Source organism: Anomaloglossus baeobatrachus, chromosome 4 (assembly GCF_048569485.1).
Source record: "Anomaloglossus baeobatrachus isolate aAnoBae1 chromosome 4, aAnoBae1.hap1, whole genome shotgun sequence".
Taxonomy (NCBI): domain Eukaryota; kingdom Metazoa; phylum Chordata; class Amphibia; order Anura; family Aromobatidae; genus Anomaloglossus; species Anomaloglossus baeobatrachus.
In genome coordinates this window covers 90,363,922-90,381,741 of record NC_134356.1, presented here as the reverse complement: position 1 = coordinate 90,381,741, position 17,820 = coordinate 90,363,922, and positions in this window count along the sequence as shown.

Here is a 17,820-nt window from a genome sequence, read left to right as displayed (position 1 = left end):
GGGACACCAGCCAAACACAAAACCCTTGTTGCCTCCCTCCAGTGTCTGATGTCCACACCAGGTGGGGCGGAGCCAAGCGGTTGGCCCTACCCACCGAGGAGTTCACAGGCCTGGAGGCGGGAAAACTGACAGTTAGAAGTTGGCGTTTGAGAAGTGAGGACTAAGCACTTGGGTGTCTGGGTTTGTGGCCCAGGCACTGACAGCAAGGTTGGCAGACGGTGGTGGCCGTCTGCAGGAGTGGTGGAGCAACGCGAAACCGTAGGACCGGGGTCGGGCGACGGCCTGCCGCTACTGACTGGGGAGCGAAGTGAAGCCAGCACACACAGGCAGGGCCATCGGACCCCGACCAGGCTTGGAGCCGCCGTCAATAGTCAGATCCGAATGTGACTGGAACCCCAGGGGTTTCACAACAGCATAAGTCCCGATTGAAGGCAACAGCCCACACCGTGAGGGTATACAGCTACGCCTAAGGCTAGAGACCCAAGGGCCAGCGCCTGCGGGCAAACGGGCTCCTCCGGTACCCATACACCAGGGAGCGGACTACCGTTGGGAATCCATAGTAGTCAGAAGGAGAACATCAAGGTGCAGGGAAAGACAGCCGCCATCACCTGTCCGGGGAGAAACACTGCAGCCGGCTGCGGGACCCGTCCATCCAGCCGTTTGGTTTACCGAGGACTTTGTACCTTTCTTGCTGAGTGAGTACACCCGTGCCATCCGGCACCGTGCCGCGCTGTCCCAGCAACCCTGCACCTCGCCAACCCTGCCTCCCCGTCACAACATCACCGGGCCCCGGGACCACCGACCCCTACCCACGGAGGGGGAAAACAACATCCCAGCTGCTCCTTACTATCGCTCACGGGATCCCCGTCATCAGCAGCGGTGGTGCCTATCTTCACCACGACCTGTGGGTGGCGTCACGGACTAAATCCCCCAAACCAACCACCCCTTTCACTCACGGGCGAGCAGCGCCGCTCGAGTACCCGGATCCGACCCACCGCTCGAGCCACCGAGCAGCCTTCGCAGCAGCGCCGGACCCGAGCGTTAGCGAGAGCGCAGCAGCGACGGCGTCCTCCCCGCCTCCGACACTAGCTGTGTGGCACTGCACATATTTATTCCATGTATTCCATGTATTGAATTATGTGCATTAACTGTATATGGGTATTGTATTACAGTAGTTTATTACACTTTTGCGGAGGTTGTCAATTGGGATTTGTTCATATTTTTAAAGGAAACCTGTCACCAGACTTGGTGACTATAAGCTCGGGGCACCACCAGTAGGCTCTTATATACAGCATTCTAACATGCATGGGTGCATGACACATCCTACGTCATACACACTCGCCGGCATTGAGGTCCTGCGCAGGCGCACTGCAATACTTACAATACAATAAAGTGCACCTGTGCAGGACCTCAATGCCGGCGAGTGTAGATGACATAGGACGTGTCATGCACTCCGGTTACAGAAGAAGGAGGACAAAGATGGCCGAAAAAGGAGGCTCCGGTACCGGAGAACGGAGACACCCATCTGACCAGTCTGCACTGCACCGCCCCTTAGGTAAGTGTTATAAAGTGATTTTTTACGTTCTACACAGCGGCCTGGGCTCTTATATACAGCATGTTAGAATGCTGTATATAAGAGCCCACTGATTGTGGCCGCAGCTTATAGGCCCCAAATCTGGTGACAGGTTCCCTTTTAAAGTATGAAGCAGTATCTAGCATTTCCATTTTCTGGTGGTGGGCATCCATTATGTGTGAGCTTTTTTTCTTCTTCTGTTTTGGTCATATTGCGATCATGCAGGATGCTGCACTCTGTTTTATTGATTTAGTCTGGGTGTGCACCCCTTTTTTGTATATATATATATATATATTATTTCTGTACTGTGACATCACTGTGTGTATTATCCCTGCACTGTGAAATCAGTGTGTATTATCCCTGTACTGTGACCTCACTGCGTGTATTATCCCTGTACTGTGACATCACTGTGTGTATTATCCCTGTACTGTGATCTCACTGTGTGTATTAACCCTGTACTGTGACATCACTGTGTGTATTATCCCTGCACTGTGACATCACTGTGTGTATTATCCCTGCACTGTGACATCACTGTGTGTATTATCCCTGCACTGTGACATCACTGTGTGTATTATCCCTGTACTGTGACCTCACTGTGTGTATTATCCCTGTACTGTGACCTCACTGCGTGTATTATCCCTGTACTGTGACATCACTGTGTGTATCATCCCTGTACTGTGACATCAGTGTGTGTATTATCCCTGTACTGTGACATCACTGTGTGTATTATCCCTGTACTGTGATCTCACTGTGTGTATCATCCCTGTACTGTGACATCAGTGTGTGTATTATCCCTGCACTGTGACATCACTGTGTGTATTATCCCTGTACTGTGACCTCACTGTGTGTATTATCCCTGTACTGTGACCTCACTGCGTGTATTATCCCTGTACTGTGACATCACTGTGTGTATTATCCCTGTACTGTGACCTCACTGCGTGTATTATCCCTGTACTGTGACATCACTGTGTGTATTATCCCTGTACTGTGACCTCACTGCGTGTATTATCCCTGTACTGTGACATCACTGTGTGTATCATCCCTGTACTGTGACATCAGTGTGTGTATTATCCCTGTACTGTGACATCACTGTGTGTATTATCCCTGTACTGTGATCTCACTGTGTGTATCATCCCTGTACTGTGACATCAGTGTGTGTATTATCCCTGTACTGTGACATCACTGTGTGTATTATCCCTGTACTGTGACATCACTGTGTGTATTATCCCTGTACTGTGACATCAGTGTGTGTATTATCCCTGTACTGTGATCTCACTGTGTGTATTATCCCTGTACTGTGACATCACTGTGTGCATTATCCCTGTACTGTGACATCACTGTGTGTATTATCCCTGTACTTTGACATCACTGTGTATATTATCCCTGTACTGTGACATCACTGTGTATATTATCTCTGCACTGTGACATCACTGTGTGTATTATCCCTTTACTATGACATCACTGTGTATATTATCTCTGCACTGTGACATTACTGTGTGTATTATCTCTGCACTGTGACATTACTGTGTGTATTATCTCTGCACTGTGACATTACTGTGTGTATTATCCCTGTACTGTGACATCACTGTGTGTATTATCTCTATACTGTGACATCACTGTGTGTATTATCCCTGTACTGTGACATCACTGTGTGTATTATCCCTTTACTATGACATCACTGTGTATATTATCTCTGCACTGTGACATTACTGTGTGTATTATCTCTGCACTGTGACATTACTGTGTGTATTATCCCTGTACTGTGACATCATTGTGTGTATTATCCCTGTACTGTGACATTACTGTGTGTATTATCTCTATACTGTGACATCACTGTGTGTATTATCCCTGTACTGTGACATCACTGTGTGTATTATCCCTGTACTGTGACATCACTGTGTGTATTATCCCTGTACTGTGACATCAGTGTGTGTATTATCCCTGTACTGAGACATCACTGTGTGTATTATCCCTGTACTGTGACATCACTGTGTATTATCCCTGTACTGTGATCTCACTGTGTGTATTATCCCTGTACTGTGACATCACTGTGTGTATTATCCCTGTACTGTGACATCACTGTGTGCATTATCCCTGTACTGTGACATCACTGTGTGCATTATCCCTGTACTGTGACATCACTGTGTGTATTATCCCTGTACTGTGACATCACTGTGTGTATTATCCCTGTACTGTGACATCACTGTGTATATTATCCCTGTACTGTGACATCACTGTGTGCATTATCCCTGTACTGTGACATCACTGTGTGTATTATCCCTGTACTGTGACATCACTGTGTATATTATCCCTGTACTGTGACATCACTGTGTATATTATCTCTGCACTGTGACATCACTGTGTGTATTATCCCTGTACTGTGACATCACTGTGTGTATTATCCCTGTACTGTGACATCACTGTGTATATTATCCCTGTACTGTGACATCACTGTGTATAGTATCTCTGCACTGTGACATCACTGTGTGTATTATCCCTGTACTGTGACATCACTGTGTGTATTATCCCTGTACTGTGACATCACTGTGTGTATTATCCCTGTACTGGGACATCACTGTGTGCATTATCCCTGTACTGTGACATCACTGTGTGTATTATCCCTGTACTGTGACATCACTGTGTATATTATCCCTGTACTGTGACATCACTGTGTATATTATCTCTGCACTGTGACATCACTGTGTGTATTATCCCTGTACTGTGACATCACTGTGTGTATTATCCCTGTACTGTGACATCACTGTGTATATTATCCCTGTACTGTGACATCACTGTGTATAGTATCTCTGCACTGTGACATCACTGTGTGTATTATCCCTGTACTGTGACATCACTGTGTGTATTATCCCTGTACTGTGACATCACTGTGTATATTATCCCTGTACTGTGACATCACTGTGTATATTATCTCTGCACTGTGACATCACTGTGTGTATTATCCCTGTACTGTGACATCACTGTGTATGTTATTTCTGCACTGTGACATCACTGTGTGTATTATCCCTTTACTATGACATCACTGTGCATATTATCTCTGCACTGTGACATTACTGTGTGTATTATCCCTGTACTGTGACATCACTGTGTGCTATTTCTGCACTGTGACATCACTGTATGTATTATCCCTTTACTATGACATCACTGTGTATATTATCTCTGCACTGTGACATCACTGTGTGTATTATCCCTGTACTGTGACATCACTGTGTGTATTATCCCTGTACTGTGACATCACTGTGTGTATTATCCCTGTACTGTGACATCACTTTGTGTATTATCCCTGTACTGTGACATCACTTTGTGTATTATTCCTGTACGGGAAGGGGGGGGGGGGGATTGTGGTGTGATCCTATAGGTCTTGGTGCAGTGGCCTTTGCTCAGTAACATGATGGTGCTTATATTCAGACTCTATGTGGTGGTAATATTTGGTCATGGTGTAGCGGTATTATTTTGCAATGTATAATAGTGTTATTGGTCTTGCTGTGGTGGGTGCTGTTCAGTATCACTATGTAGTATGTATTATTTGGTAATTGTATGACTAGTTTGTTGATGCATTACTAAAAAGAAATGTAGATATTTATAGATTTATATTATTTAATTATTTTTCCGTCGGCAGTAAATGTATCAGTAATTACTGTGAGACACTTTGGTAGGAATATTTTTTAGTACTGTTTACTCTGGAGATCTTTGGTTTGTTGGCTGCGGCTGATTCCACTGTTTGTAGGGCTGCGGTGCTCAGCGTGCGTCAGGCCCTGTGGTGCTCTGCGAGCATCCGGCCCTGTGGTGCTCTGCGTGCGTCCGGCCCTGCGGTGCAAAGCGAGCGTCAGGCCCTGCGGTGCTCAGCATGCGTCAGGCACTGCGGTGCTCTATGAGCATCCGGCCCTGCGGTGCTCTGCGAGCGTCAGGCCCTGCGTTGCTCTGCGGGCGTCAGGCCCTGCAGTGCTCAGCGTGCGTCAGGCCCTGTGGTGCTCAGCGTGCGTCAGGCCCTGCGTTGCTCTGCGGGCGTCAGGCCCTGCAGTGCTCAGCGTGCGTCAGGCCCTGCGTTGCTCTGCGGGCGTCAGGCCCTGCAGTGCTGTCACGCTCCCGGTGTCCCGGCAGCCCTCTTTACCCACTGAGCCAGTTCCTGCATCGCACCACCGCTCCGTACACACTGATCCACTCGTACCTGCATCGCACCACCGCTCCGTACCCACTGATCCAGTCGCACCTGCATCGCACCACCGCTCCGTACCCACTGATCCAGCCTCGCCAGCGCACCACCGCTCCTTGCCCACTGATCCAGTTCACGTGTACGCCGGTCACGCCTGCCGCTCCCGCTCATGCTCCCCTGAGTCCTGTTCCTGGTCTCAGGAGTCTAGCTCTGAGTCTTAAGCTGGGGTCACACTAAACGACAGCGACAACGACGTCGCTGTTACGTCACCATTTTCTGTGACGTAGCAGCGACCTTGTAAGTCGCTGTTATGATCGCTGCTTAGCTGTCAAATACAGCAGCCGAAGCAGCGATCATAACGACACGCGTCGCTGTGCTGCAACATGTGCAGAGAGCAGGGAGCCGCGCACACTGAGCGCTGGCTCCCTGCTCTCCTAGCTACAGTACACATCGGGTTAATTACACGATGTATACTGCAGCTACATGTGCAGAGAGCAGGAGCCGGCGCTGGCAGCGTGAGAGCGGCGGAGGCTGGTAACGAAGGTAAATATCGGGTAACCACCTCGGTTACCCGATGTTTACCTTGGTTACAGCTTACCGCAGCTGCCAGATGCCGGCTCCTGCTCCCTGCTCGCTTCATTTCGTCGCTCTCTCGCTGTCACACACAGCGATCTGTGCGTCACAGCGGGAGAGCGACGACCAAAAAATGAAGCTGGACATTCAGCAACGAGCGACGACCTCACAGCAGGGGCCAGCTTGTTGCTGGATGTCACACACAGCGACAGCGACGGGACGTCGCTGCAACGTCACAGAAAATGGTGACGTAGCAGCGACGTCGTTGTCGCTGTGTGTGACACCACCTTTAGACTCATGCTTCTGTATAGGACCGGGCCGCGCCCACTCTCCTGGTCCTATGGGCCCAGCACACCTGCAGCAGGAAATGACTTGAGGTTGTGCTGGGTATATAAGACTGGCCTTTCCATGTGGGCGGGGCCTGATCAACGTGTCTTGAAGCCTTGTCTTGTGAGCTAGGTGCTCAGGTTCCCTTGTGCCATGTCCTGGACTACTGTTTTTCTTTCCTACCTGGCACCTGTACCAGTATACCGTACAGTCTTAGGAACTCCGTGACCCCAGTGACTTTGTTCTTCCCGTCCCCTGTGGGACGCGGCTCCCGTCCCGGCCACGCCAGTGCTCCGGCTGCCGTGTACCCTGCCCCCAGGTGGGGTGCTCGGTCCAGCGGATCCAACTCCTGGGTCTACCAGTCCTCCCGGTCCTGACAAGTGCTCAGCGTGCGTCAGGCCCTGCGATGCTCTGCAAGCATCAGGCCCTGCGGTGCTCAGCGTGCGTCAGGCCCTGTGGTGCTCTGCGAGCGTCAGGCCCTGTGGTGCTCTGCGAGCATCAGGTCCTGCGGTGCTCAGTGTGCGTCAGGCCCTGCGGTGCTCAGTGTGCGTCAGGCCCTGCGGTGCTCAGCGTGCGTCAGGCCCTGTGGTGCTCTGCGAGCGTCAGGCATCGCACACAGTCACAAAACAGGAGGACAGGTGCACAGCACAGCCTAGACTCATGCTCTGCAGATGGAGCCGCACCCAGTAATAGTCTACTTACTGGACTGGTAGATGTATAGCGTGGCTAGAATAAAGATTATTTCATAATTTGTGTATATATGCTCCCCAATAACTTGTATGCCCCCCACTGGCCCCTAGTAACTTGCATGTGTGGCGCCCTGGACAAGCCAGGGGCCACAGAGAACAACACCTACACACCCCACACTCCCGGTCAGGCACACCGAAGTCGGACACAAACCCTTGTTGCCTTCCTCCAGGGGCTGATGTTCACACCAGGGGGGTGGGACAGGTGGTTGGCCCCGCCCACCGAGGAGTTCACAGTCCTGGAGGCAGGAAAAGTAAGGCAGATAGAGTTGTGAAGTGAAAGTGGAAGGAGGAAAGTGGCAGTAGAGAAGAATGAAGTTGATCCGGGTGTGTGGCCCGGACAGATCAGCAAGGTTGGCAGACGGTGGTGACCGTCTGCAGGAATGGCCTATTGGAGCTAACCGTAAGGGCCGTGGATGGGCGGTGGCCCGGCGGTACCGGACCGGTACGCGAAGAGAAGCTAGCACCATCCGGCAGGGGCTTACGGACCCCGGCAAGGCTAGGAGTCGCTGTGAATTTGCCAAATCCGTTAGCGAAGGGAACCTCCTGGGTTTCCCAGCAGCCAAGTCCCGACAGAAGGCAACCGTCCAACCGAGAGAGGGAAACACAGTCACCGCCAAGGCTAAAGTTCCCAGGGCCAGAGCCTGCGGGCAAAAGGGGCTCCTTCAGCAACCATCCAAGCTGGGGAGCGGGTTACCGGTGGGAACCCATTGGAACCGTACACACTACACAGGTGCAGGAAAGGCAGTCACCATCAACCTGCCAGGAGAAACAACACCACAGCCGTCTGTGGGACCCGTCCATCCAGCCGTGTGTTTTACCGTGAACTGTGTCCTCATCATTGGCTGAGTGAGTACCACCGTGCCGTGCGGCACAGCGCTGCCCCCGCGACCCTGCACCTCGCCAGGCCCCGTAACCCACCTGCCATTCATCCCTACCCCATCACCGGGCCCCGGGACAACCAACCCCCTACCCACGGAGGGGAGAACTAACATCCAGGCTGGCTCCCTGTCATCGTTCCAGGGATCCCCCGTCCAGAGCAGCGGTGGTGTCACCAATATCACCACAACCGTGGGTGGCGTCACGGACAATAACCAAATCCCCACAATCCAATCCCCACCCTTTTCACTCACGGGCGAGGAGCGCCTGCTCGAGTCCCCGGGATCCGGCCCACCGCTCGAGCCACCACCGAGCAGTAGCAGCCGCAGCAGCAGCGGCCGGACCCGAGCAGTGGGAGAGCACAGCGTCCCCTCCTCCGCCGCGACAACTTGGCGTCACGAACAGGATCTTACCGCTCTGCCGTCTGTAGAGGTGCGCCTTGTTACCGCCGGAGGTGTCCGGCCGGAAAATTTGAGAAGCCGCCATCTTGGGCACAAAAAAAGTTCACCGCCTCGAGCGGTCTCCTCGAGTAGTGGAGGCGCGAAGGCCAAAACCCCGCCCCTGTAGAGGAGGAGCCGGAAAGAGACTAAGGGGGACTGATGGCGTCTGGCCGCATGTAGCCCGCGGCTATAAAAGCAGGGATGCCAGGACCCTGCGGCCATCTTGTTGCTGGTTCCTGGAAGAGGCCGCCAGAAAGATGTTCATGCAGTCCTGTAGCACCGTAGCCCCCCGCACCTGGAACCGCAGCATGGGTGTTGATCCAGACCGCGCAGCTCCAACAATGGCTGCAGGTCAAGATGCAGCTCCTCTTGGAGGAGTGGGAGGCCGACATTGCGGAGGTTATAGCAACCGTACGGAGACGCGAAGAGGAGGGAGTTTCGGACGGGAGGGCGAGTGACCCACGCCCCGGTACCCCTAGTGGGTCGGTCATCGCGGCTGCGGGACCCAGTCTAAACCCGCTCGCCCTGCTACCTCCCTCGCTACCCGTATTGGCTGCCCGTGACCCCGCCACTAGGCCCCGCTGCCCCCGCAACCAGTAGCCGTACCCTGCATGTCCGCCCAGCGGATCGACCTGTAACCTGAGCCCGTGACCGACCGGAAGTGCTACCCTGGAAGGTGCAGAAGCCTGAACCGGAGGCATCCCCCCGAAAGAGACTTCCTGAGCCGGAGCCGACAGGCCGCTCAGTGCAGGAGGCCCGGCGAAGAGGACCCCTGTGTCCATCCCCCACACCTCGGCTGAGGTTGCGCCGGGTTGCTGCTGCAAGGCAGCACCCCAGGCCAAGTCCCCGCGGGACCTTCCACCCAGATCACCAGTGGTGGGCAGTGTCCAGAAGGTCTCGCGGGGCCCGACCCGTGCCGCCGGAGCTCGCAGCAGCTCCGTATTGGGACAGGGGAACCGACACCGTTGGGCCCGGAGATTGCCGAGAGAGAGAGGAAGGAAGGCGGAGTTGGTGGCCCGTACGATCCGGGAGAAAGAGAGCCTCCGTCAAGCGACCTTCCGTGTCCCGGGGCCCCCCTGTATGAAGGGCAGGTGAGGCGGTTTGATGTCCGCCGGGGCTATGGTTTCATCTACGAACCGGGCCTGGGAGGCCGAAGTCTTTATAGCCCAGCGGGATATTAATTCCCACCTGCCGGAGGAGCATCCCGGCCGTAATCTGATGCCCGGTAGACCTGGTACAGTATACACGGCACTGTGGGGGAGAGGGGGTGGTTCGCATTGGATGCGAAGCTGAGGGGCAGCCAGGAGGCCCGAGTGTCCACCGCACCTCCATCCCCAGCCGACTCAGAGGAATCAGAGTGATGGCAGCGGAGTCCCGTTGCAATTGTCCCCCGTTGGGACCCACCAGTGATAAAAGTACCGTTTGAAAGAATGATAAGTGAATGATTAACCGAGATTTATCTGATTGTCAACCGTGATTGAAACTGGTCGTTGCCGGCACCGTTGTCCCCGTGGGGACTGCTTACAAGTTTTGCATAAGGGACTCCTTATGGACAAGCCTGAGAACTAGCAAGGCAACCACGAACTTGTGGCTTGTAAATAATTATGTTTGTGGCTTTCACCGTTGCCAGCCTCCAGAAAGGCAGATTGGAGGAAGGGCCCGCAGTGGAGCAGGCTGGGGCCCAGCCACCACCGGAACCGGTGGCAATCCTCCGGGGGTTTCAGAGGGTTCCCCATGGACGTGGGTCCCCTGAAAAGGACAGAACTCGCTCGGGGTAACTTGTGCTGGACTGGGGTCCAAGGGGTGCTGCCTGTTTGCTTAGGGGCAGCATCAGGCCAGGTTACTTGGGTGGGAGAGAGCGGAAGCCGTAACCGTTTGCAACGTTTAAAGTTTTGTACCTCCCGATGTGGGAAGATGTTATTATAAATGTAACCTGTTTTACCATTTACTTTTCCAGTTTGTGAAAATAAAACCGGTGATGGACGGGCAGCCCGCGGACGGTCTGCACTTTATTAAGGTGGAATGTGGCGCCCTGGACAAGCCAGGGGCCACAGAGAACAACACCTACACACCCCCACACTCCCGGTCAGGCACACCGAAGTCAGACACAAACCCGTGTTGCCTTCCTCCAGGGGCTGATGTTCACACTAGGGGGGTGGGCCAGGCGGTTGGCCCACCCACCGAGGAGTTCACAGTCCTGGAGGCGGGAAAAGTAAGGCAGAGTTGTGAAGTGAAAGTGGAAGGAGGAAAGTGGCAGTAGAAGAAGCCTGAAGTTGGTCCGGGTGTGTGGCCTGGACAGATCAGCAAGGTTGGCTGACGGTGGTGACCGTCTGCAGGAGTGGCCTATTGGAGCTAACCGTAAGGGCTGTGGACGGGCGGTGGCCCGGCGTTACCGGACCGGTATGCGAAGAGAAGCCAGCACATCCGGCTGGGGCTTACGGACCCCGGCAAGGCTAGGAGTCGCCGTGAATTTGCCAAATCCGTTAGCGAAGGGAACCTCCTGGGTTTCCCAGCAGCCAAGTCCCAACAGAAGGTAACCGTCCAACCGAGAGAGGGGAAACACAGTCACCGCCAAGGCTAAAGTTCCCAGGGCCAGAGCCTGCGGGCAAAATGGGCTCCTTCAGCAACCATCCAAGCTGGGGAGCGGGTTACCGGTGGGAACCCATTGGAACCGTACACACTACACAGGTGCAGGGAAAGGCAGTCACCATCAACCTGCCAGGAGAAACAACACCGCAGCCGTCTGTGGGACCCGTCCATCCAGCCGTGTGCTTTACCGAGAACTGTGTCCTCATCATTGGCTGAGTGAGTACCACCGTGCTGTGTGGCACAGCGCTGCCCCCCGCGACCCTGCACCTTGCCAGGCCCCGTAACCCGCCTGCCATTCATCCCTACCCCATCACCGGGCCCCGGGACAACCAACCCCCTACCCATGGAGGGGAGAACTAACATCCAGGCTGCTCCCTGTCATCGCTCCTGGGATCCCGCGTCCAGAGCAGCGGTGATGTCACCAATATCACCACAACCGTGGGTGGCGTCACGGACAATAACCAAATCCCCACAATCCAATCCCCACCCTTTTTACTCACGGGCGAGGAGCGCCGCTCGAGTCCCCGGGATCCGAGCCACCACCGAGCAGCAGCAGCCGCAGCAGCAGCGGCCGGACCCGAGCAGTGGGAGAGCGCAGCGTCCCCTCCTCCGCCCGCGAAACATGTCCCCACAGTAACTTGTATGTTCCCCCCCCCCCCAGCAACTTATATGCTGTTTATTATGTTAATATTTTATTGAATTTTTCTTAATGGGGAGGCCCCATTCAGTCTTTTGCTATGAGGCCCCATGATTTCTATGTACGCCCCTGACTCAAGCACCGAGTATAATGGAAATCAATAGGGGACTGTATGGTTATTTCTGCACTTTTGTGATACTTCTCTATCGTTCACTCAGAAATCCAGCTTAAAAGGATAGTTAATAGTGGTGAGCGAGCACTACCATGCTCTGGTGCTTGATATTCATAATGAGCAGTTGGATGCTCGGATTGGCGCAAATCAAGTACTGAGTATAATGGAAATCAATGGGGAACTCAAGCATTTTTCCAGACATTTTCCTGGAAAAATGCTTAAGTTCTCCATAAGCGTCCATTATACTTCGGTACTCGGGTCAAGTCCATCTCAGCATCCAACACTGGTTCTTAACAGTACTGCGAACCAGAGCATGGTAGTGCTCGCTCATCACTAGTTGCAAACTACTGGACAACCCCTTTAATTTGTATGCTTAACCCTTTTAAAATAACACTTCTAGTCACCACCAGTGTCAGTGGCACTCCAGCAGTGTCGGTACTCGCTCTCTTGGTCATCACATAAAAGTCTTCCATCACACAACTCCTTCCAACAAATCACTTACATCTGGAGGTAATGAGCACTCCTGCTCTCTCTCTTCCTCTGGATGAATGTGATACGTCCGAAGGCGATTAGAGAGAAGTGGCTGCTGATTGGCCGGAGGACTCACATGACCTAAGACTGTTACGCGATTGCTGGAAGAGCAGCGAGTGCCAACACCACTGGAACGGCGCTGGCTCCAGAATTGAGTGTAAGGGGTACTGTGCACATTGCGACATCGCTACTGCGATCTCGTCGGGGTCAAATCGAAAGTGACGCACATCCAGCGCCGGTAACGACGTCGCAATGTGTAAAGCCTAGAAGCACCGATAAACGATCGCAAAAGCGTTGAAAATCGGTGATCTGTGTAGTGTCGGTCATTTCCATAATGTCGCTGCAGCGACAGATACGATGTTGTTCCTCGTTCCTGCACACATCGCTGTGTATGAAGCCGCAGGAGCGAGGAACATCTCCTTACCTGTGTCCCGCCTGCAATGAGGAAGGAAGGAGGTGGGCGGGATGTTTACGTCCCGCTCATCTCCGCCCCTCCGCTTCTATGGGCCGCCTGCTGTGTGACGTCGCTGTGACGCCGCACGACCCGCCCCCTTAATAAGGAGGTGGATCGCCGGCCAGAGCGACGTCGCAGGGCAGGTAAGTGCATGTGAAGCTGCTGTAGCGATAATGTTCGCTACGACAGCTATCACAAGATATCGCATGTGGGACGGGGGCAGGGACTATCGCGCTCGGCATCGCTAGCTGATGCTAGCGATGTCACAGCGTGCAAAGTACCCCTAAGTGTTGCTATAAACATATGGATTGAGAAGGGGTTGTACAAGTATGAGACAACCCATTTGAGTGCCTTAACGCCATAGCCATTTGCAGTTCAATTTTTCTTCCCCTTTTTCCAAAAAAAAAATACTTTTTTATTTTTCCATCAAGAGGGCTTGTGTTTTGTGAGACAAGTTGCACTTTTAAATTACACCATTTATTTTCCCATATAGTGTATTGGAAAATAAATTCCAAGTGCAGTGAAATTGCAAAAATAGTGAAATTCCACAATTGTTTTTTGTTTTTTTTTATTTACCATATTCACTATATGGTAAAACTGAACTGGCAATATGATTCCCCAGGTTTGTATGAGTTCATAGATACCAAAAATGTATAGTTTTTTTATGGTGAATAAAATGTAATTTCTAAGAAAGAAATGTTTTGCTTTTGTCGCCATTTTCCTAGACCTGTAACATTTTAATTTTTCAGGATCTTGAGCTGTGCTATTGTGTGTTTTTTATTTTTTTCATATATTTGAAGGGAATCTGTCACCAGGTTTTTTGCCACCTAATCAGAGATCAGCATAATGTAGAGACAGAGACCCTGACTCCAGCGATGTATCACTTACTGGGCTACCTCATATAGTTTTTATAAAATCACCATTTAATCAGCAGTAGATTTTCATTAGAGGACTACTTGGCGTGCTGTCAACTACGGGTCTCTGTCTCTATGCTGCTCTCAGATGGTAGAATAAAAACCTGGTGACAGATTCCCTTTAAAAAAACCTTTTTCCCACTTTTTATTGTATTCACTATTCTCCTTAGGGGATTAGAAGCTACAATTATCCGATTGTTTGTGCTGTACAGAGAGGGCATCAGCACCAGCACCGCTCTTACAGCAGAGTTTCAGCCGCGTGTCATTACCATATAGCATCTGCAATCTTCTGTATACATTGAATAGTTTGCACTGACCAGAGGGTCTTATCTCAACATCTCCCCCATCACTGGCACCATTAGCAAAATGAATATGGCGGTGCCTGGTTACATCAGCAGACATAGCAGGAGCAGGTCCTTGAGAAGATGAGCACTACTCCCTATATATATACATATATATGTATATGTTTACACAGTACAGCCCAAAACACCTTCTCACATACCTCCCAACCGTCCCGGATTCTGCGGGACTGCCACGATTTTTCAGGTCTGTCCCGCACTCCCGCGGCTCACAGCTGATGTCCCGGCTCCTCCCCTCAGTGCAGTGAACAAATTAAATTAAATTATTATTATCGGCTCTGGCTGGGACTCAAACCCGTGAAGCTCATTGTTCCATAGGCAGCAGCTCTACCTCTGAGCCACTGCCCATATTGAAAGCCATGGGAAGATTTGGTAATCTTAACCTCTATAGTGCAGTAGACAAAGCAGAAGCAGATTATTTAGCTGCAAAGATGGATGGATGGATGATAGAGGGATATATATATATATATATATATATATATATATATACACATAACAGATAATAGATACATACATGATAGATAGATAGACATATGGATAGATAAATGATAGATATATAATAGATAGATGGATGGATGTATAGATGGTTAAATGGATAGGTGGATAGATGGATAGATACATGGATAGATAGATAGATTCATGGATAGATAGATAGATAGATAGATAGATAGATAGATAGATAGATACTGCATCTCTTTGTAGGTGGAGTCAGATTCATTTGTACCCATAAAACTACTATAAAGAAATGTGGAAAAAATACAAAATTACAAAATAAAATTTTATTTTTTGTTATTTTCACCACCTTGGATTTGAACCAGAATCTTTCAAACATGTGCCCAGCAGCCTCCTGGCTTTCCTAGCTGCTCAAACTGTTGAGCCACTAGGAACTGATGACATCAGATAGAGGATTATATATGAACTAGAAGGTGGCCCGATTCTACGCATCGGGTATTCTAGAATTTATGTATTGTGTAGTTCATGTATGATTTTTGTTATATATATATATATATATAGATGTTGTTGTGTATAGTTACCAAGTGTTTGTGTAGGGCGCTGTACATGTTCTGGGTGTTGTCTGGGTGTGACGGGGGGTGAGAGCGGTGTTGTATGTGTGTTGCGTGTGTTGCGTTGTTTGTGGAGCGCTGTGTGTCTGTAGCGTTGTGTGTGTGTGTGTTGCGCGGTTTGTGTGTGTGTGGTGTGTTTTGGGGGGAGGTATGGTTTGTGCAATGTGTGTGTTGTGCGGTATGTGCGTATATTTGTGTGTGCCGCGGTGTTTGTGTGTTGGCTGTTGTGTGTGTGCAGCGTTGTCTGTGTGTGTGGGTGTCTGTGTAGGGCAGTTGTTTGTGGTTTCCTGTGTGTGTGTGTGGTGTGCTGTGCAGTGCGCGCGCGCGCGTGTGTGTGTGTGTTGGGGGGAGGTGTGCACTTCCCATCGTGCTCCATCCCCCATGCTGCGCACCCCCCATCATACTCCATCCCCCATGCAGCGCACTCCCCATCATGCTCCATCCCCTATGCTGCGCACCCCCCATCGTGCTCCATCTCCCATGCAGCGCACTCCCCATCATGCTCCATCCCCTATGCTGCGCACCCCCCATCGTGCTCCATCTCCCATGCTGAGCACTCCCAAACGTGCTCCATCCACCATGCTGCGCACTCCCAAACGTGCTCCATCCACCATGCTGCGCACTCCCAAACGTGCTCCATCCGCCATGCTGCGCACTCCCAAACGTGCTCCATCCGCCATGCTGCGCACTCCCAAACGTGCTCCATCCGCCATGCTGCGCACTCCCAAACATGCTCCATCCGCCATGATGCGCACTCCCAAACGTGCTCCATCCGCCATGCTGCACACTCCCAAACGTGCTCCATCCACCATGCTGCGCACTCCCAAACCCTAAACGTGCTCCATCCGCCATACTCCGCACTCCCAACCGTGCTCCATCCCCCATGCAGCGCACTCCCCATCGTGCTCCATCCCCTATGCTGCGCACCCCCCATCGTGCTCCATCTCCCATGCTGCGCACTCCCAAACGTGCTCCATCCGCCATGCTGCGCACTCCCAAACGTGCTCCATCCGCCATGCTGCGCACTCCCAAACAAGGTCCATCCGCCATGCTGCGCACTCCCAAACGTGCTCCATCCGCCATACTCCGCACTCACCATCGTGCTGCATCCCCCATGCTGCACACTCCCAAACGTGCTCCATCCGCCATGCTGCGCACTCCCAAACGTGCTCCATCCGCCATGCTGTGCACTCCCAAACGTGCTCCATCCGCCATGCTGCGCACTCCCAAACGTGCTCCATCCGCCATGCTGCGCACTCCCAAACGTGGTCCATCCGCCATGCTGCGCACTCCCAAACGTGGTCCATCCGCCATGCTGCGCACTCCCAAACGTGCTCCATCCGCCATGCTGCGCACTCCCAAACGTGCTCCATCCGCCATGCTGCGCACTCCCAAACGTGCTCCATACGCCATGCTGCGCACTCCCAAACGTGCTCCATACGCCATGCTGCGCACTCCCAAATGTGCTCCATACGCCATGCTGCGCACTCCCAAATGTGCTCCATCCGCCATGCTGCGCACTCCCAAACGTGCTCCATCCGCCATGCTGCACACTCCCAAACGTGCTCCATCCCCCATGCTGTGCACTCCCCATCGTGCTCCATCCCCCAATCTGCACCAGCATCAGCCTCTCTACCCGCAGCATCAGCCTCTCTCCTCCCAGTATCAGCCTCTCTGTCCCCAGCATCAGCCTCTCTGTCCCCAGCATCAGCCTCTCTCATCCCAGCATCAGCCTCTCTCCTCCCAGCATCAGCCTTTTCTGTCCCCAGCATCAGCCTTTTCTGTCCCTAGCATCAGCCTCTCTCCTCCCAGCATCAGCCTCTCTCCTCCCAGCCTACCCCAGCCTCAGCCTCCCCCAGCATCAGCCTCTCTCCTCCCAGCATCAGCCTCTCTCCTCCCAGCATCAGCCTTTTCTGTCCCCAGCATCAGCCTCTCTCCTCCCAGCATCAGCCTTTTCTGTCCCCAGCATCAGTCTCTCTTCTCCCAGCCTACCCCAGCCTCAGCCTCCCCCAGCATCAGCCTCCCCCAGCATCAGCCTCTCTCCTCCCAGCATCAGCCTCTCTCTTCCCAGCATCAGCCTCTCTCCTCCCAGCCTACCCCAGCCTCAGCCTCCCCCAGCATCAGCCTCTCTCCTCCCAGCATCAGCCTTTTCGGTCCCCAGCATCAGCCTCTCTCCTCCCAGCATCAGCCTTTTCGGTCCCCAGCATCAGCCTCTCTCCTCCCATCCTACCCCAGCCTCAGCCTCCCCCAGCATCAGCCTCTCTTCTCTCAGCCTCCCCATCACAGCCTTCCCCAGGATCAGCCTCTCTCCTCCCAGCCTCCTCCAGCACGCCGTGCTCCTCTGCCGACACTCACAGATCCGATCGCATACACTCACACACACACCCCCGA